Below are 21,916 nucleotides of genomic sequence, written 5' to 3'. Positions count from 1 at the left end.
TAATGATAAAATAAAGATAAAGTAGCATAAATATATAATAAAATGTAACATTTATAGAGTTCAAAGATAAAAATATAAACTAACCACAAGTCTAAAATTCAAAATAACAATATGTAACATCACAAATATAAAATAGATAACATAACATCATACTAAAAAATATAAAGACTAAAGCAATTTATTAAAGTCATGATCATCATGTTCTCCAACATTTTGATTTTCATTAGGAGGAAAGTTGAGAAGCTCATTGAAAGCATCATCATCGAGAAGAGGAATCTCCAAATCAATCAAAGGACCCCCATCTTTACCTCTATCTTCTTGAAGGGCTAAGTTTATATCATTTTGTGTGTCAAATTCTTTCATATTTTTCATCATATTTTCATCTTCCACAATCCATTCTTCATCTTAATTCAAATCTTCAAGGCTATAATCAGCAGTATTTCTTGATGGCTTCTTTCTTGCCAATCTTGAATTGGTCATCACAAAAACAACATCATTCATTGTGCTTGTCTTCAAACGATTTCTTCTTTTCGTGTGAACTTAATAATATCAAAATTTACAAGTATTTATTTAATATATTAACATATGCTAATTAAAAAAAAATAGAATTGAATAATTAACTAATTCTATAATTTAGAAAATAAATTCCTAAGTTAATATCAAATTAAAATATTACCATCTCAAAAGCACTCCAATTGCGCTCACATCCTGATGAACTACAAGTCAAACTCAAGACATGGATAGCAAACTTTTGAAGTTCTGGATGTTCATCCCCATAAGAATCCCACCATTGTGAAGGTGTTTTGGTTTTGAGAGCATTCTTAGCTACATCTCTACCAAAAAATTTAGCCTTACTCTTGAAATCTTCTAGTTGACTATCAATAATTGTAATGAGTGCAGGATCTCCCACAAGTATATCCAAACAATCATAAAGTCCTTTTTTAACATCATACTCAACCTTAAAATTAGGACTATAATGAATTTGTAGATTCAAATAATAGCCTGCAGCATGCAAAGGCCTAAAGAGTTGCTTGTCCCATCTTGCATCAATAATATCCCACAAAGGTTTATAACTAAAGAAAAACATACAGATAGTGAATTAGACAATTAGTTAATTAGTAAATAATTAAATGATAAAACTGAGAGAAAAATGTTTACTTATTACTAGTTTTATTACCTTAGTTCAACACTTTGAAAAGCATCTTTAATCTTTTCTTTAGCACGATCAATTTCAGAATACATATATCCCATAGCTACCTTACCCTCTGAATCCACTATATGAAGCACATGAAGAAGAGGATAAGTACCTCTCAAGCAATGGATAATGTTTCCCCAAAATGTTTTATCCAAAACAATATTTTCAATGTTTTTTCCATCTCTTGTCTTTGAGCACTTGCTTTCCTTCCATTCATCCGAGATGAACATTCTAATTATTGGATTCTTCTTCTCATTAAGACTACCCAAAGTAAGGTAGGATGTAGCAAATCGCGTCGTACCTGGTCTCACCAAATCTCTTCCTTTGGTGTGCTGTTGTAAAAGGGAAATTAGAGAAGTCCTAGAATATATGTAAGTAGTTAGCTTTCTTCCTTTGGCAATGGTGTCTTTGTGAAGATCTAGCTTCTTCTCAAAATCTTCAAGCATCAAATCAATGCAATGAGTGGCACAAAGAGTCCAATAAAGATTCTTTCTCTTTTCCATCAACATTTGTCATGCCTTTTTGTAGTTAGCTGCATTATCAGTTACAACTTGAACCACATTCTCTTCTCCCACTTTCTCTACAACTTCATCAATCATCTTGAATATCTTTTCAGCTGTTTTGCATATATCAGAAGCATTAATGGATTTCAAGAAAATAGTTCCCTTAGGATTATTCACAAGAAAGTTGAGAATAGTTCTCCTTCTTTTATCCGTCCAACCATCTGTCATAATAGTGCATCCAGTTTTCTTCCATTTAGCTTTATGTTCTTCTAATGTTAGTTTGGTTGATTCTACCTTCTTCTTCAATAATTTTCCTCTTAACTCATCATAACAAGGTGGCTTGAATCCTAATCCATGGCGGGCAACCTTCTCAAACATGTTATGGTATTCTTCAGACCTTGCAACATTAAAGGGAATAGCATTATTGTAGATGAACGAAGCAATTTCATCACATGCCTCTTCCCTTAAGCCCTTCTTAAAAATTGAGTTGATTGTTGTTTGAGTGCTCACACCCCTTTTCTTAAAGAGACTTGTTGGTGTTTGTATTTCTTTTCCCTTTCTCTTCTCACCAACTAAGGCATCCCCTTCTTCTTCTACTCCTTCATCTTTACTTTGTATCTTTTCTTCAAATTCTCTTGTCTTCTTAACTAAATTTTTTTGCAAACCAACAACAATATCAAATATATCCTTTTTAACCTCATCAGAAACACCCATGCAAGGTTCAACATCTTTTTTTGTTCCTACCAAATGATGTTTCAACCTATACATTCCTCCTGTCACCACCTTATCACAATACTTGCATTTTATTTTTTTGGCATCTCCATCAACCGAAATTCCATGTTTCCAAGCTTTGTCACTCCTATTTTCTGCAGTATTTTTAGCGATTTTCTTGGATGCACAACCACGATCAGTTTCAACTCCAGTATTATTTTCACCATTATCCGCATTTGAAGCCATATTAAACCTAAATAAATAGAAGTACATAATTTATAATCTATGGAATCTAAAATGAGAACACAGTAGCAATAAATTCACATTATTTTTAAAAGAAAATTCTGTAGTCTATATCAAATTCACTACACTAAAATAAATAAACTTATAAACAAATATATAATTAACTATGTAAGCATTTAGGTTGTAGGTAGCAATTAAAAAACTTAACTAGCAAAGCTTTAAGAACCAAAAAATTAAATGAAAACAAAGATCCTAAATCCCAATCCAATTATATTTCATTGACATTTTCTACTTTTCTTATATCTGAGCACAATACTATATATGTATTATATTGGTACTCCTTATTTATATTGGAATCTTTGAGATATAAAATTAAGAATGAGAGAGATTTTGGTAAGATATAGCACTACTCACATTCATTAATCACTATCATATTTTTATTTTATCCTTAAACTATTAACAAAACAAAAGGCATAACAAAAATAGAGAGCAAGCTGAAGTTGATCCATGCCAAAAGAAAATTTTCCTAAACTTTCTTAGTAACAATATCTGAATCACTATCAAGGACAACATCATGTACATCATCAAGACACTCCTGAGTAATCTCCATGCACTTCTCAAGCAAGTCTTTATATAGATAAATGAAAATCAATACCTTCAAATAAAGTATCAATACCTTTATATAGATATTTTAATTCTTGAAAGTTATAAGCTGATATTTTACCTTGAGCTGTCTTAATATTAATAATCTAAATCATAAGTTTCTTCATCACACTATCCATGGACCTCGTTGATCACTATTGGTTGTTAATGATGGTAAAGAAACTAAAACTAATTATATTTTTTAACTGTAAATTTGTAATGATGATAAATCACTAAATATGTTATTAATTTATTATGTACTTACCGGATGAGATTGCACAAGGTACCGCAGGTCCGTAGCGCACAAGCACAGAACATAGATGAATCATGCAGAGGCCACCACACTCATGGAGTCAGTCTCATAAAGCTGTGTTGACAAGAACTGAGAAGACAACAAGCTAACAATAGTAGAAGAAAAGTGTAAAATCGTTGGATAAAAACCTCAAAAAATGCAGAATACCATGAGTCAATGAGAGATTGAGAGTAGTGGAAGAGTAGGAGAGAGTCAGAATTCAAAAAGAAGGGCAGAGATAAGTAACCGCTTAGGAAATGCAACAGAAATCGAAGAGTTTTTAGTGAGATTCAGGTTGGGCCAGCCGGGTCGTCTCAAACCCGCAAGTCCTCTTCTTCTGGATTTCCTTTCTTTTGACGCGGTGGAGGCGGCACGATTGCACGATTTCACGATCTTCCGCGGTGATTACATGAATTCCAGCTTCACCAGGCGCAGAAGTAAAAATGGGAACAGGGATGACCTGTGAACTCGTAACATCGTCCGTTTATACGAGTAAAGACGCAATTTTTGCTACCTTGCTCACCACAATACAACACTCTCACAATACTGTACTACTACACTCTTAATATTAAAGCTCACATTTATGCGAAAGAACAATACACACTACAAAAAAGAAGGAAGGTGGGATTTTGGTGCACGAAATTGTGATCATCAATGGCGCCATCAACATGGTACGCTCAATTGTAATCTCAACTCTTTATCACAACTTCGCACAACTAACCAGCAAGTGCACTGGGTCGTCCAAGTAATAAACCTTACGCGAGTAAGGGTCGATCCCACGGAGATTGTTGGTATGAAGCAAGCTATGGTCATCTTGTAAATCTCAGTCAGGCAGATTCAAATGGTTATGGATGATTTATGATTAAAGCATAAAACATAAAGATAGAGATACTTATGTAATTCATTGGTGAGAATTTCAGATAAGCGAATGGAGATGCTTTGTCCCTTCCATCTCTCTGCTTTCCTACTGTCTTCATCCAATCCTTCTTACTCCTTTCCATGGCAAGCTGTATGTTGGGCATCACCGTTGTCAATGGCTACAGTCTCGTCCTCTCAGTGAAAATGTTCAACGCGTTCTGTCACAGCACGGCTAATCATCTGTCGGTTCTCAATCAGGTTGGAATAGAATCCAGTGATTCTTTTGCATCTGTCACTATTGCCCAGCCTTTAGGAGTTTGAAACTTGTCACAGTCATTCAATCCTTGAATCCTACTCAGAATACCACAGACAAGGTTTAGACCTTCCGAATTCTCTTGAATGCCGCCATCAATTCTAGCTTATACCACGAAGATTCCGATTAAGGGATCCAAGAGATATCCACTCAATCGAAGGTAGAACGGAGGTGGTTGTCAGGCACACATTCATAGGTGAGAATGATGATGAGTGTCACGGATCATCACATTCGTCAAGTTGAGGAACAAGTGATATCTTAGAACAAGAATAAGCTGAATTGAATAGAAGAACAATAGTAATTGTATTAATACTCGAGGTACAGCATAGCTCCACACCTTAATCTATGGTGTGTAGAAACTCCACCGTTGAAAATACATAAGAACAAGGTCTAGGCATGGCCGAATGGCCAGCCTCCCATGATCTAAGAACTAGACGTCCAAAGATGATCCTAAAATCTAAAATGATCAAAAGATCCAAAGATGATCAAAATACAATAGCAAAAGGTCCTATTTGTAGAGAACTAGTAGCTTAGGGTTTACAAAGACGAGTAAATAACATAAAAATCCACTTCCGGGCCCACTTGGTGTGTGCTTGGGCTGAGCATTGAAGCTTTTATGTGTAGAGACTTTTCTTGGAGTTAAACGCCAGCTTTTGTGCCAGTTTGGGCGTTTAACTCCCATTCTTGTGCCAGTTCCGGCGTTAAACGCCAGAATTCTTGAGCTGACTTGGAACGCCTGTTTGGGCCATCAAATCTCAGACAAAGTATGGACTATTATACATTGCTGGAAAGCCCAGGATGTCTACTTTTCAACGCAATTGAGAGCGCGCCAATTGGGTATTTGTAGCTCCAGAAAATTCACTTCGAGTGCAGGGAGGTCAGAATCCAATAGCATCTGCAGTCCTTTTCAGCCTCTGAATCAGATTTTTGCTCAGGTCCCTCAATTTCAGCCAGAAAATACCTAAAATCACAGAAAAATACACAAACTCATAGTAAATTCTAGAAAAGTGAATTTTAACTAAAAACTAATAAAAATATAATAAAAACTAACAAAAATATACTAAAAACATACTAAAAACAATGCCAAAAAGCGTATAAATTATCCGCTCATCACAACACCAAACTTAAATTGTTGCTTGTCCCCAAGCAACTGAAAATCAAATAAGATAAAAAGAAGAGAATATGCAATGAATTCCAAAAACATCTATGAAGATCAGTATTAATTAGATGAGCGGGGCTTTCAGCTTTTTGCCTCTGAACAGTTTTGGCATCTCACTCTATCCTTTGAAATTCAGAATGATTGGCTTCTATAGGAACTCAGAATCCCGATAGTGTTATTGATTCTCCTAGTTAAGTATGATGATTCTTGAACACAGCTACTTTAAGAGTCTTGGCCGTGGCCCAAAGCACTCTGTCTTCCAGTATTACCACCGGATACATACATGCCACAGACACATAACTGGGTGAACCTTTTCAGATTGTGACTCAGCTTTGTTAGAGTCCCCAATTAGAGGTATCCAGGGTTCTTAAGCACACTCTTTTTGCCTTGGATCACGACTTTATTTATTATTTTTTTCTTTTTTTTTCTCTCTTTTTTTCGTTTTTTTTTTGTATTCACTGCTTTTTCTTGCTTCAAGAATCATTTTTATGATTTTTCAGATCCTCAGTAACATGTCTCCTTTTTTCATCATTCTTTCAAGAGCCAACATTCATGAACAACAAATTCAAAAGACATATGCATTGTTCAAGCATACATTCAGAAGTCAAAGTATTGCCACCACATCAAAATAATTAATTTGTTATAAAATTCAAAATTCATGCAATTCTTCTCTTTTTTAATTAAGAACATTTTTCATTTAAGAAAGGTGATGGATTCATAGGACATTCATAACTTTAAGGCATAGACACTAAGACACTAATGATCATAAGACACAAACATAGATAAAATATAAAGCATAATTTTCGAAAAACAGAAGAACAAGGAGATTAAAGAACGGGTCCACCTTAGTGATGGCGGCTTGTTCTTCCTCTTGAAGATCTTATGGAGTGCTTGAGCTCCTCAATGTCTCTTCCTTGCCTTTGTTGCTCATCTCTCATGATTCTTTGATCTTCTCTAATTTCATGGAGGAGGATGGAATGTTCTTGGTGCTCCACCCTTAGTTGTCCCATGTTGGAACTCAATTCTCCTAGGGAGGTGTTGATTTGATCCCAGTAGTTTTGTGGAGGAAAGTGCATCCCTTGAGGCATCTCAGGGATTTCAAGATGAGTGGGATCTCTTGTTTGCTCCATCCTTTTCTTAGTGATGGGCTTGTCCTCATCAATGAGGATGTCTCCTTCTATGTTAACTCCAACCGAATAACAGAGGTGACAAATGAGATGAGGGAAGGCTAACCTTGCCAAGGCAGAGGACTTGTCCGCCACCTTATAAAGTTCTTGGGCTATAACCTCATGAACTTCTACTTCTTCTCCAATCATGATGCTATGAATCATGATAGCCCGATCTATAGTAACTTCGGACCGGTTGCTAGTGGGAATTATTGAACGTTGGATAAACTCCAACCATCCCCTAGCCACGGGTTTGAGGTCATGTCTTCTCAGTTGAACCGGCTTCCCTCTTGAATCTCTCTTCCATTGAGCACCCTCTTCACAAATGTCTATGAGGACTTAGTCCAACCTTTGATCAAAGTTGACCCTTCTAGTGTAAGGGTGTTCATCTCCTTGCATCATGGGCAAGTTGAATGCCAACCTTACATTTTCTGGACTAAAATCTAAGCATTTCCCCTGAACCATTGTAAGCCAATTCTTTGGGTCCGGGTTCACACTTTGATCATGGTTCTTGGTGATCCATGCATTGGCATAGAACTCTTGAACCATTAAGATTCTGACTTGTTGAATGGGGTTGGTAAGAACTTCCTAACCTCTTCTTTGGATCTCATGTCGGATCTCCGGATATTCACTCTTTTTGAGTTTGAAAGGGCCCTCGGGGATCACCTTCTTCATGGCCACAACTTCATAGAAGTGGTCTTGATGCACCCTTGAGATGAATCTCTCCATCTCCCATGACTCGGAGGTGGAAGCTTTTGCCTTTTCTTTCCTCTTTCTAGAGGTTTTTCCGGCCTTAGGTGCCATAAATGGTTATGGAAAAACAAAAAGCAATGCTTTTACCACACCAAACTTAGAAGGTTTGCTCGTCCTCGAGCAAAAGAAGAAAGAAGAGAGTAGAATAAGAAGAAATAGAGGAGATGGAGGGGGCTTTGTGGTTCGGCCAAGTGGGAGAAGTAGTGTTTAGGTTGTGTGAAAATGAGGTGGTGAAGATGTGTTTATATAGGGGTGGAGAGAGGGGTAGGGTTCGGTCATGTATGGGTGGGTTTGGGAGGAAAAGTGGTTTGAATTTGAATGGTAAGGTAGGTGGGATTTTATGAAGGATGGATGTGAGTGGTGAAGAGAATGGTAGGATTTGATAGGTGAGGGGTTTTTGGGAAAGAGGTGTTGAGGTGATTGGTGAATTGGTGAAGAAGAGAGAGAGTGGTAGGGTAGGTGGGGATCCTGTGGGATCCACAGATCCTGAGGTGTCAAGGATAATTCATCCCTGCACCAAGTGGCGAGCAAAAATGCTCCTTCTGCCAATCCTGGCGTTAAACGCCAGGCTGGTGCCCATTTCTGGCGTTTAACGCCAGCTTCTTGCCCATTCCTGGCGTTAAACGCCAGTCTGGTGCCCCTTTCTGGCTTTAAACGCCCAGAATGGTGCCAGACTGGGCGTTAAACGCCCATTTGCTGTCTTCACTGGCGTTTAAATGCCAGCAAGTTTTTCTCTAGGGTGTGCTATTTTTCTTTCTATTTTTCATTCTGTTTTTGCTTTTTCAATTGATTTTGTGATTTCACATGATCATCAACCTACAAAAAACATAAAATAACAAAGGGAAATAGATAAATATAACATTGGGTTGCCTCCCAACAAGCGCTTCTTTAATGTCAGTAGCTTGATAGTGGGCTCTCATTGAGCCTCACAGATACTCAGAGCAATGTTGGATCCTCCCAACACCAAACTTAGAGTTTGAATGTGGGGATTCAACACCAAACTTAGAAGTTAGTTGTGGCCTCCCAACATCAAACTTAGAGTTTGACTATGGGGACTCTGTTTGACTCTATTTTGAGAGAAGCTCTTCATGCTTTCTCTCCATGGTAACAGAGGGATATCCTTGAGCCTTAAACACAAAGGATTCTTCATTCACTTGAATGATCAATTCTCCTCTGTCAACATCAATCACAGCCTTTGATGTGGCTAGGAAGGGTCTGCCAAGGATGATGGATTCATCCATGCACTTCCCAGTCTCTAGTACTATGAAATCAGCAGGGATGTAATGGTCTTCAACCTTTACCAGAACATCCTCTACAAGTCCATAAGCTTGTTTTCTTGAATTGTTTGCCATCTCTAGTGATATTCTTGCAGCTTGCACCTCAAAGATCCCTAGATTCTCCATTACAGAGAGAGGCATGAGGTTTATGCTTGACCCTAGGTCACACAGAGCCTTCTCAAAGGTCATGGTGCCTATGGTACAAGGTATTGAGAACTTCCCAGGGTCCTGTCTCTTTTGAGGTAATTTCTGCCTAGTCAAGTCATCTAGTTCTTTGGTGAGTAAAGGGGGTTCATCCTCCCAAGTCTCATTACCAAATAACTTGTCATTTAGCTTCATGATTGCTCCAAGGTACTTAGCAACTTGCTCTTCAGTGACATCTTCGTCCTCTTCAGAGGAGGAATACTCATCAGAGCTCATGAATGGCAGAAGTAAATCCAATGGAATCTCTATGGTCTCATTATGAGTCTCAGATTCCCATGGTTCCTCATTAGGGAACTCATTGGAGGCCAGTGGACGTCCATTGAGGTCTTCCCCAGTGGCGATCACTGCCTCTTCCTCCTCTCCAAGTTCAGCCATGTGGGTCATGTTAATGGCCTTGCATTCTCCTTTTGGATTCTCTTCTGTATTGCTTGGAAGAGTACTAGGAGGGAGTTTAGTAATTTTCTTACTCAGCTGACCCACTTGTGCCTCCAAGTTTCTAATGGAGGACCTTGTTTCAGTCATGAAACTTTGAGTGGTTTTGATTAGATCAGAGAACATGGTTGCTAAGTAAGAGTGGTTCTGCTTAGAATTCTCTGTCTGTTGCTGAGAAGATGATGGAAAAGGCTTGCCATTGCCAAACCTGTTTCTTCCACCATTATTGTTGTTGAAACCTTGTTGAGGTCTCTGTTGATCCTTCCATGAGAGATTTGGATGATTTCTCCATGAAGGATTATAGGTGTTTCCATAGGGTTCTCCCATGTAATTCACCTCTTCCATTGATGGGTTCTCAGGATCATAAGCTTCTTCTTTAGATGAAGTGTCCTTAGTACTGCCTGGTGCAGCTTGCATTCCAGACAGACTTTGAGAAATCATATTGACTTGCTGAGTCAATATTTTGTTCTGAGCCAGTATGGCATTCAGAGTATCAATCGCAAGAACTCCTTTCTTCTGATTCGTCCCATTGTTCACAGGATTCCTTTCAGAAGTGTACATGAATTGGTTATTTGCAACCATTTCAATGAGTTCTTGAGCTTCTGTAGGCGTCTTCTTCAGATGAAGAGATCCTCCAGCAGAGCTGTCCAATGACATCTTGGACAGTTCAGACAGACCATCATAGAAGATACCTATGATGATCCATTCAGAAAGCATGTCAGAGGGACACTTTTTGATCAATTGTTTGTATCTTTCCCAAGCTTCATAGAGGGATTCACCTTCCTTCTGTCTGAAGGTTTGGACTTCCACTCTAAGCTTACTCAATTTTTGAGGTGGAAAAAACTTTGCCAAGAAGGCATTGACTAGATTTTCCCAAGAGTTCAGGCTTTCTTTAGGTTGTGAGTCCAATCATATCCTAGCTCTGTCTCTTACAGCAAAAGGGAATAGCATAAGTCTGTAGACCTCAGGGTCAACCCCATTAGTCTTGACAGTGTCACAGATTTGCAAGAATTCAGCTAAAAACTGATGAGGATCTTCCAATGGAAGTCCATGGAACTTGCAATTCTGTTGCATTAGAGAAACTAATTGAGGCTTAAGCTCAAAGTTGTTTGCTTCAATGGCAGGGATAGAGATGCTTCTCCCATAGAAGTCGGGAGTAGGTGCAGTAAAGTCACCCAGCACCTTCCTTGCATTGTTGGCATTGTTGTTGTTTTCGGCTGCCATGTCTTCTTCTTGTTTGAAGATTTCTGTTAGGTCCTCTACAGAGAGTTATGCTTTAGCTTCTCTTAGCTTTCACTTCAAGGTCCTTTCAGGTTCAGGGTCAGCCTCAACAAGAATACTTTTGTCTTTGCTCCTGCTCATATGAAAGAGAAGAGAACAAGAAAGTATGGAATCCTCTATGTCACAGTACAGAGATTCCTTGAGGTATCAGAGAAAAAAAAGAAGGAGAGGGTAGAAGAAGAATTCGAACTTATCTAGAAAGATAAAATTCGAATTGTGCATTGAAGAGGAGTGTTAGTCCATAAATAGAAGGATGTTAGAAGAGGGGAAGAAATTTTTCGAAAATAAATTAAAAAGATTTTAAAAACATTTTGAAAAAATTGAAGAATGATTTTCGAAAAATATGATTGGGAAAGAAATAAAGTGATTTTTGAAAAAGACTTTGAAATTAGAAATAAAAAAGATATGATTGAAAACTATTTTGAAAAAGATGTGATTAATAACATATGATTGAAAAGTTATGGTTTTAGAAAGATATGATTTGAAAAGGATTTGATTTTGAAAAATTTTGAAAACTTGAAAAAAATTTGAATTAAAAATAAAATCTTCCCTCTTGTGCCATCCTAGCGTTAAACGCCCAGAATGGTATACATTCTGGCGTTTAACGCCCAAAATGCTACCATTTTGGGCGTTAAACGCCAGTTTTCCTTCCTCACTCCGCGTTTTGAACGTCCAGCTTAATTCCTCTGCTGTATGTTCTGAATCTTCAATTCTCTGTATTATTGACTTGAAAAGACACAAGTTAAAAATTTTTTTGAATTTTTTTTAATGATGAGGAATAATCAAAATGCAACTAAAATCAAATAAACAATGCATGCAAGACACCAAACTTAGAAGTTTGTATACTATTGACACTAACAAATTGAGAATGCATGTGAGAAACAACAAAACACTCAAGACAAGAGAATTTAAAGATCAGAGCAAGGAAATCATCAAGAACAACTTGAAGATCAATGAAGACACATGATTGAATTCGAAAAAATGCAAGAAGAATAGAAACATGCAATTGACACCAAACTTAAAATGAGACACTAGACTCAACAAGAAACAAAAAATAATTTTTGGTTTTAAGATTTTATAATTTTTTTTGGATTTTTTTTTGAAAATTGAGTGAAAAAGAAAATAAGGATATCAAAATTCTTAATGAGAATTCCAGGAATCATGCAATGTTAGTCTAAAGCTTTAGTCTAAAGGAATTAGACATGGCTAGCCAAGCTTCAGCAGGACATTACATTCAAGAGCTAAATTGATGAGAATCAATCAGCTTTGGTGATGATAAGAACATCACCTTGAAACACTAGAATTCATTCTTAAGAACTCTGAAGAAAAATACCTAATCTAAGCAACAAGATGAACCGTCAGTTGTCCAAACTCAAACAATCCCCGGCAACGGCGCCAAAAACTTGGTGCACGAAATTGTGATCATCAATGGCGCCATCAACATGGTACGCTCAATTGCAATCTCAACTCTTTATCACAACTTCGCACAACTAACCAGCAAGTGCACTGGGTCGTCCAAGTAATAAACCTTACGCGAGTAAGGGTCGATCCTACGGAGATTGTTGGTATGAAGCAAGCTATGGTCATCTTGTAAATCTCAGTCAGGCAGATTCAAATGGTTATGGAGGATTTATGAATAAAGCATAAAACATAAAGATATAGATACTTATGTAATTCATTGGTGAGAATTTCAGATAAGCGAATAGAGATGCTTTGTCCCTTCCGTCTCTCTGCTTTCCTACTGTCTTCATCCAATCCTTCTTACTCCTTTCCATGGAAAGTTGTATGTTGGGCATCACCGTTGTCAATGGCTACAGTCCCGTCCTCTCAGTAAAAATGTTTAACGTGCTCTGTCACAGCATGGCTAATCATCTGTCGGTTCTCAATCAGGTTGGAATAGAATCCAGTGATTCTTTTGTGTCTGTCACTAACGCCCAGCCTTCAGGAGTTTGAAGCTCGTCACAGTCATTCAATCCTTGAATCCTACTCAGAATACCACAGACAAGGTTTAGACCTTCCGGATTCTCTTGAATTCCGCCATCAATTCTAGCTTATACCACAAAGATTCCGATTAAGGGATCCAAGAGATATCCACTCAATCGAAGGTAGAACGGAGGTGGTTGTCAGGCACACGTTCATAGGTGAGAATGATAATGAGTGTCACGGATCATCACATTCGTCAAGTTGAGGAACAAGTGATATCTTAGAACAAGAATAAGCTGAATTGAATAGAAGAACAATAGTAATTGCATTAATACTCGAGGTACAGCAGAGCTCCACACCTTAATCTATGGTGTGTAGAAACTCCACCGTTGAAAATACATAAGAACAAGGTCTAGGCATGGCCGAATGGCTAGCCTCCCATGATCTAAGAACTAGATGTCCAAAGATGATCCTAAGATCTAAAGTGATCAAAAGATCCAAAGATCCAAAGATGATCAAAATACAATAGCAAAAGGTCCTATTTGTAGAGAACTAGTAGCTTAGGGTTTACAAAGATGAGTAAATAACATAAAAATCCACTTCCGGGCCCACTTGGTGTGTGCTTGGGCTGAGCATTGAAGCTTTCATGTGTAGAGACTTTTCTTGGAGTTAAACGCCAGATTTTGTGCCAGTTTGGGCGTTTAACTCCCATTCTTGTGCCAGTTCCGGTGTTAAACGCCAGAATTCTTGAGCTGACTTGGAACGCCTGTTTGGGCTATCAAATCTCAGGCAAAGTATAAACTATTATACATTGCTGGAAAGCCCAGAATGTGTACTTTCCAACGTAATTGAGAGCGTGCCAATTGGGCTTCTGTAGCTCCAGAAAATCCACTTCGAGTGCAGGAAAGTCAGAATCCAACAGCATCTGCAGTCCTTTTCAGCCTCTGAATAAAATTTTTGCTCAGGTCCCTCAATTTCAGCCAGAAAATACCTGAAATCATAGAAAAACACACAAAATCATAGTAAAGTCCAGAAAAGTGAATTTTAACTAAAAACTAATAAAAATATAATAAAAACTAACAAAAACATACTAAAAACAATGCCAAAAAGCGTATAAATTATCCGCTCATCAGATTTATACACGGTTTGGCTGGGTGGAAGATAGCTATATGCATTGTACATGACACATGCGTGCCTCCATCAAGTTCTTCTCTTAGGTCACGGAAAACATTGAAAGTTGGAGAAGCAGAGCCCCGTCTGGCCCTACAACACGTGTTATTGCCCAACTTCTTGCGATCTACGTGACACTAGCGTCAGGTGCTCATTCTCTGCAAGAAATTGTGCGCACCATATAGACATTTATCTCATCACTGTCTCACTCATAACACCCGTTATAGCCCAGCTTCTAGCGGTCTACGCACTATACATACGTTTATTTTATCACTGTCTCACTCATAACTCATAGCACCTGTTACGCACATCACTGTCTCACTTATAACTCATAACACCTGTTATGCACCATACATATGTTTATCTCATCACCATCCCACTCAAGAAATCAACACCTGTTATAGCCTAGTTTCTCACAGTCTATGCATCATACACATGTTTATCTCATCATTGTGCTACTCATAATTTTTGTCATAGGAAAAATAGTAACTCTTTTCTAATTTTCTTATTTGATGCATAGTTAGCAGAGCTCCACCTGGCCTAATAACACGTGCTATAGGCGCTTCTCACGGTCCATGTGATGCCAATGTCAGGTGCTCATTCTTTGCAAAAAATTGTGCGTACCATACACACGTTTATCTCATCACTGTCTTACTCAACACCTGTTCTACCCCACTTATTGCGTTCTACGCACCATATACACATTTATACTCATATACGCACATCATTGTCCCACTCATAACTCACAACATGTTACCCATACATAACTCACAACATCAGTACATCACTGTCCTACTCATAACTCACAACAACTGTTATGCACCATACACACGCTTATCTTATCATCACTGTCTCACTCATAACTCACAACACCTATTATAGCCCAACTTCTCGTGGTTTACACACCATACACACGTTTATCTCATCACTATGCTACTAATAATTTCTGTCATAGGAAAAATAGTAACTCATTTCAATTTTTTATTTGATGTTTAGTTATCAGAACCGTATTGGACTAGAAAACTAGTGAACCGGACTCTCAACCGGTCCGGTCTAGTCATAACTCACAACATCTGTTACGCACATTACTCTCCTACTCATAACTCATAACACCTGTTACACACCATACATAAGTTTATCTTATTGTTGTCCTACTCATAACTCACAACACCTGTTATAACCCAACTTTTCGTGGTCTATGCACCACACACATTAATCTCATCATGCATACACACATTTATCTCATCAATGTGCCACTCATAATTTTTGTCATAGAAAAAATAATAACTCTTTTCTAATTTTCTTATTTGATGCATAGTTAGCGGAGGCCCACTCGACCCTATACCACGTGTTATAGCCTAACCTCGCGTGGTCTATGTGATGTCAGGTGCTCATTCTCTGCAAGAAATTGTGCGCACCATAGAGAAAATAGTAACTCTTTTCTATTTTTTTATTTGAAGCTTAGTTATCAGAACTATACTAAACCAAAAAAATTAGTGAACCAGACTCTCAACCAGTCCGGTCCGGTCCAATCATAACTTGCAACACCTGTTACGCACATCACTCTCCCACTCATAACACACAACACCTGTTATGCACCATACATACGTTTATCTCATCACTGTCCCACTCATAATTCTCGACACTTGTTATCACCTAGCTTTTCGCGATCTACGCACCATACACACATTTAGTTCATCATCATACACATGTTTATTTTATCACTGTGCCACTCATAATTTCTGTCATAGAAAAAATAATAACTATTTTCTAATTTTCTTATTTAATGCATAGTTAGCAAAGCCCCACCTGACCCTATAACACGTGTTATATCCTAGCTTCTCGTGGTTTACATGATGTCAGGTGCTCCTTCTTTGCAAGAAATTGTGCGCATCATATACATGTTTATCTTATCACCGTCTCACTCACAACACATGTTCCCAGCTTCTCGCGGTCTACGCACTATACACATGTCTATACTCGCATAGGCACATCACTGTCCCACTCAACGCACATCACTGTCCCACTCAACTCACATCAGTTGTTACGCACTCATAACTCACAACACCTGTTATGCACATCACTGTCCCACTCATAACTCACAATACCTATTACGCACTATACATGTTTATCTCATCAATATTCCACTCATAACTCACAACACCTGTATAACCCAGCTTCTCGTGATTTACACACCGTACACACGTTTATCTCGTCACTATGCCACTCATAATTTCTGTCATAGGAAAAATAATAACTCTTTTCTAATTTTCTTATTGGATGCTTTGTTATCAGAACTGTACTGGAACAAAAAATCAGTGAACAGGACTTTCAACCGGTCCGGTCCAATCATAACTCACAACACCTATTACACGCATCACTTTTCAACTCATAACTCACAACACCTGTTACGTACAAAACACACATTTATCTCATCATTGTCTCACTCATAACTCTCAACACCTATTATAACCCAGCTTTTCATGGTCTATGCACCATACATAAATTTATCTCATCACTCATACATATGTTTATCTCATCATTATGCCACTTGTAATTTATGTCATAGGAAAAATAATAACTCTTTTCTAATTTTCTTATTTGATGCATAGTTAGCGGAGGCCCACCCGACCCTATACCACGTGTTATAGCCTAGCTTCTCTTAGTCTACGTGATGTCAGGTGATCTTTCTTTGCAAGAAATTTTGCGCACCATACACATATTTATCTCATCATTGTCTCACTCACAACAATTGTTATAGCCCAGCTTCTCGCGGTCTACTGACAAACCCCAATTTGACAGTTTGTTTTGTATTGAATTTAGAGCATTTTGATAACCTTTTGTCACATTTAGCCTATGAATTAGCATGGTTTTGTTATCTCTCCCATATTTGTGCTTAAGTGTAAAAACATGCTTTTTAAGCCTCATTTTGATGAATTCTAGTTCCTCTTTGATTCCATAAGATGCCTTGATATGTTTGCTAGTAATTTCAGGATTGGAGTAGGCTAGGTATGGATCAAAGGAAGCAGGGAAGGAAGCATGCAAGTGGAGAGAAGCATAAAAAGTCAAAGAAGCAAAGTCAGCCATGCACGCGTACGCGCACAAGGCGCTCGCGTGCACATTGCGGAATCGGCCAAGGACGCGCACGCGTACCGTGCGCGCACGCGTCGATGATCGCACATGACTTCATTAAGGCAACACGTGCCTGGCGATTTTGGAAGGTTTCAACAGCCAACTTTGGCGCCAAAATGCATATAAGAGCCAAGGATTGAAGTGGATTAACAGACATTCACATCCATAGACATTCACATCCATAGACTAATTGGAGATCATTAGATAGATAGTTTTAGTTAGAAGATTAGTAGTTAGAGTTAGTTTCTAGAGAGAGAAGCTCTCACTTCTCTCTAGAATTAGGATTAGGTTTAGTTCTTAGATCTAGATTTTAGATTCATCTTCTTCTACTTCTATCCTCTTAATTTCTAGTTGTTACATTCATCTTCCTCTATTCTTTTGTTGCAATTTCCTTTATGTTGTTCTTGTGTTTTGTTGTAGATCTACTTTTGTTTCCTCCATTTTCTTTCAATTCAATAAGAGGTAATTCATGTAGATCTTGTTCCCTTTAATTATTGTTGTTAATTCTTTACATTTGATTGTTGTTAGATTTCATTCTTGTTGTTGATTTACTATGTTTTCCTTTTATGCCTACCAAGTGTTTGATAAAATGCTTGTTTGGATTTTAGTGTAGGTTTTGTTTCTCTTGGCCTAGGTAGAGTAATTAGTGACTCTTGAGTTATCTAATTCCTTTGTTGATTGATAATTAGAAGTTGCTAATTGATTTGAATGTCTCTAAAGCTAGTCATTCCTTTGGGAGTTGATTAGGATTTGAGAAATCAAATTGATTCATCCACTTGACTTTCCTCCATGGTTAGAGGTTAACTAAGTGGGAGTAATGAACAATTATCATCACAATTGAGAAAAGGTAACTAGGATAGGATTTCTAGTTCTCACATCTTGCCAAGAGCTTGTTAGTTGTTAGTTTATTTTCATTACCATTTACTTTTCATGCTTCCTATCCAAAACCCCAAAATAATTCTACCCCAATAACAAGACACTTTATTGTAATTCCTAGGGAGAACGACCCGAGGTTTGAATACTTCGGTTTATAAATTTTAGGGGTTTGTTTTAGTGACAAACAACTTTTTGTATGAAAGGATTAGTGATTGGTTTAGAAACTATACTTGCAACGAGAATTCATTTGTAAATTCTAAACCATCAAAAATCCAATCATCAAAATGGCGCCGTTGCCGGGGAATTGCAATGGTGTTATGTTATTGGTCATTGTACATATGTGAATATTGTAAATAGCTTGTCTTTTGCTTGTTTTCTAGTTTTGTTAGTTTTATTTTTGCTTTTCCACCATGAATTCTCACTTTGGCCATGAGCTTGGTTTTAATTGTGTTGTAGGTGATGAGAGCTTCAATGAGAAAGTGTATCAAGGATGGGACAATCAAAGGTGGAAGGAGCCATATGCTTATGATCAATCTTCATGGCAACAACCTCCACCAATACACTATGAAGAAGAGTCATTCTATGATGCATACCAATCCAATGGCTATGGTGAATTACCTTGTGACTTCCAAGCACCGCCACCATATGCCTATGAATCTCACCCTCAACATGAACCTCAACCATTCTCACAAGCCCCTTCTTACCAAGCACCTTCCTATGATCCCTACCCCTCATATAACCAATCATCCATACCATATTTTTATGGGAATTATGAGCAAGAACCCGTGGAACCACCACAACCCTATCAAGATTACTACCAAGAACCACCTCAACACACACAATCTCTACAACCTTACCAAGAAGAACCACCTTCCTATTATGAACTCTCTCTCCAAAATGATGAACCTTCCTACCCACCACAAGCCCCAATAGACGATCCTCTCACTTTATTACTTCAAGGACAAGAAGCCATGAAGCGGGGTACACTTGAGTTTGTGACCAATTTGACCAAGGTGGTGCAAACCCTAGCCCACCAATGTTTGAAGACTCAAGGCAATTCCGTAACCACATGTAGGGAACCAATTAAAGAGCAAAGTATGAAGGAGAAATTGGAAAGTTCGGTGGAAAAGGAGGAATCAAATTTTGTGTTGGAACAATTGGAGGAGCCTATGATCATTGAAGAAAAGGAAGAGGTGGTTGAAGATTTAGGAGATGTGAAAAGTCCATGGGAATGTAGTATCATGGAGCACTCTTCCAAGAAGCTTGAAACTTATGTTAAAGAGGGTGCGCAACCTCCAAGGCATATCATCGTTAGAGACTTGGAAGAGGCTTATCAAGAGATGGATTCAATCATGGATGAATTTCTCTCTATAATGGAATCCCCTTCCATCGGACATGGAGTTGAAATTATAGAAGAGTGTGCACAACCTCCCAAGGAAAGCGAAAATGGCATGGTGTATATCGAAATTGAAGAATATGAAGAAGTTGATCAAGAGATGAACTCATTCATCAATGAATTTCTATCCAAAATTGAATCAACCTCCATTGGGCAAGATGACATTCTTGAAGACAACACCAAGCCAAAAGAAAAAGGGGAAGAAGCTTGTGAAGAGATGGAAACAATCAAAGAGGAGCACAGGGAAGTAGACCTTGCATTGTCTAAGTGTGGGGAAGCCCCCCTTTCCAAGTTACCATCCAATACAACATTCAAGTGGATAAAATCCCTATCTCTAAGCTTTAATTTCTCACTTGAATATGGTTTAATTGAAAATGATGGTCAACTTAGAACTCTTTGTGGAATTAAAAGTAAGAATGAGTTGTGTAGTGGTTGGAAAGTAGGTGTTAAGCTTATCAAGGTCAAAGCTTTAAGGTGTAGGGATGATGTTGGGACAAGAATCACTTTGTATGGGTCTAGAAGGAAGAATTGATGGAATAAAGAGAATTCTATGTGTCAATCACCCTTATGTCAACCACCCGGAAAGAACAAGTATGATGATCGAACTGAAGACGGGTGTGAAGATAAAATATGGGATCCCGGTTCGCTATGTGAGGACCAAATATGGGAACTCATATCTTGGGTAGGACCTTGCCCAAGCTTGATGAAGATGGTTGGAAATTCTGTCAACCAATTGAGAAGCATGGATCCTTGGAGATTCAAGGAGGAGTACAAACATAAGCCGCCATGACAACAAGCATCTCAAAATGTCCAAATTAAGGACTTAAACTAAAAGTGCTAGGTGGGAGACACCCCACCATGGTAAACTCTTTCCACTCTCTTAAATTTACTTAATAAGTGATTTGAGTTACCATTGTAGGTAGATGTTTCATACAAATTTGTTTGTACAACTTAATTGTTAGCTTAGTCACATGCATGTTGTGTTTAGTAGTAGATGAATAATATCAAAAATTGCATTTTTGTGAATTGTATGATGGTTGAGTGAATAAGAGTTGTGAACACTAAGGGGAGCACCCAGCAATTTGTTTTCTGAAAAAAAAAATAAAAAATAAAAAAAATAAAAAGGGGGCGGACGCGCGCGCACAACGTACGCGTACGCGTCCCGGTGCGCATGCACCACGAGCCACACTCCCGAGAGTTGGGCCTCTCTTGGGCAAACATTGTGCCTTGAGCCCAACCTGACCCACGCGGACGCGCACTTACCGCGCGCGCGTCCTTGCGTGCTGCCATCAATCTAGGCCACAGACCCGAGAGTTGGGCGTGCCTCAAGCCTATTCTAAGCCTCCGGCCCAATCTAATGTACGCGGGCGCGCGCTGTACGCGCACGCACCCCTGCTTATTCTGCCATCCCATGCTAGAGCGCACCGCACACTCACGCGTGGATCTCCATTCTTCTCAATGCACGCGGACGCGTACATGCCGCGTGCGCGCAGATCTGGTGGCGCGACTCCCAGGCCATTCTCCAGAGAGTTAGGCCTGAGTTGGGCCAACTCTAAGCCCCTAGCCCAACCCCATGCACGCGTGCGCGCACTGTACGCGCACGCATCCTTTCCTATTTTGCTCATCCATGCTTAAGCGCACTGTACGCGCACGCGTAGGTCCCACGTTTTCTCAATGGACGCGGACGCGCAAGGCTCGCGCGCGCGTCGATTCAAAAATGGGATACCCTAAGACACGAAGAGCGTTGCGCCGCAGCGCACTTCTTTTCCCTCCCCATTTTCCCTTCTTCTTCCTTCCCTCCATACCACCTCTGTAACCACCGTCAACCACCGCCGCGGCCGCCATTGTTCACCATCAACCTTCTCTCTCTCCTTCCTTCACTCACCTCGTCCTCTCTCTCTCCTCCACTCACCCTCTCTCCACCTCCGTCTTTCACCCTCACAGCGCCGGCCGCCACCACCGCCGCCATTCCACCATCGCTGCCGGCAGTACCCTCGGCGACCCCTTCCCTCTCTTTTAGTCTCACACATCCTCGCCGGCATTCTTTTACTCAGCCCTTCATTCTTCCAAACACCACCGCCGCCACCCATCCTTCCGGCCACCGCCCACGGCGGTGCAGATTTCTGCCTCACCCATCAACTCCGATCTATCCCTAGTTCACCCTTTCCTTTTTTCCCGGCTCCCAGGTTCCTGCTCCATTTCTGTTTGTTTTTCTGTTTTTCCTTTTAATTGTTCATTCATGTTAGTTATTGTAATTACATGTTAGTTAGTTTAAATTCAATTTTTGCATGATAGGTTAGATAGATATACTTGCTGTTAGGTAGCTAGGGCTGGATAGAGGATTCTAGGCCTGATAATTGCTCCGTATGTGCATATTTGCTGCTTGCTTC

At 39.0% G+C, this 21,916-nt stretch overlaps 1 non-coding gene and 1 pseudogene across 1 annotated transcript; one reads left to right on the top strand and one right to left on the bottom strand.

Annotated features, from left to right (window-relative positions):
- Positions 1–168: 168 nt before the first annotated feature.
- On the bottom strand, positions 169–21,371 carry LOC130975220 (uncharacterized; annotated as a pseudogene).
- Positions 10,460–10,567, top strand: LOC130950438 (small nucleolar RNA R71). Its single transcript, XR_009073577.1, has one exon. It is a non-coding gene; the product is annotated as a small nucleolar RNA R71 (small nucleolar RNA).
- Positions 21,372–21,916: the final 545 nt, after the last annotated feature.

This window comes from Arachis stenosperma, chromosome 1 (assembly GCF_014773155.1).
Source record: "Arachis stenosperma cultivar V10309 chromosome 1, arast.V10309.gnm1.PFL2, whole genome shotgun sequence".
Classification (NCBI taxonomy): Eukaryota; Viridiplantae; Streptophyta; class Magnoliopsida; order Fabales; family Fabaceae; genus Arachis; species Arachis stenosperma.
The sequence above is the reverse complement of the archived record's forward strand: the minus strand, read 5'-3'. Positions and strand labels throughout refer to the sequence as shown.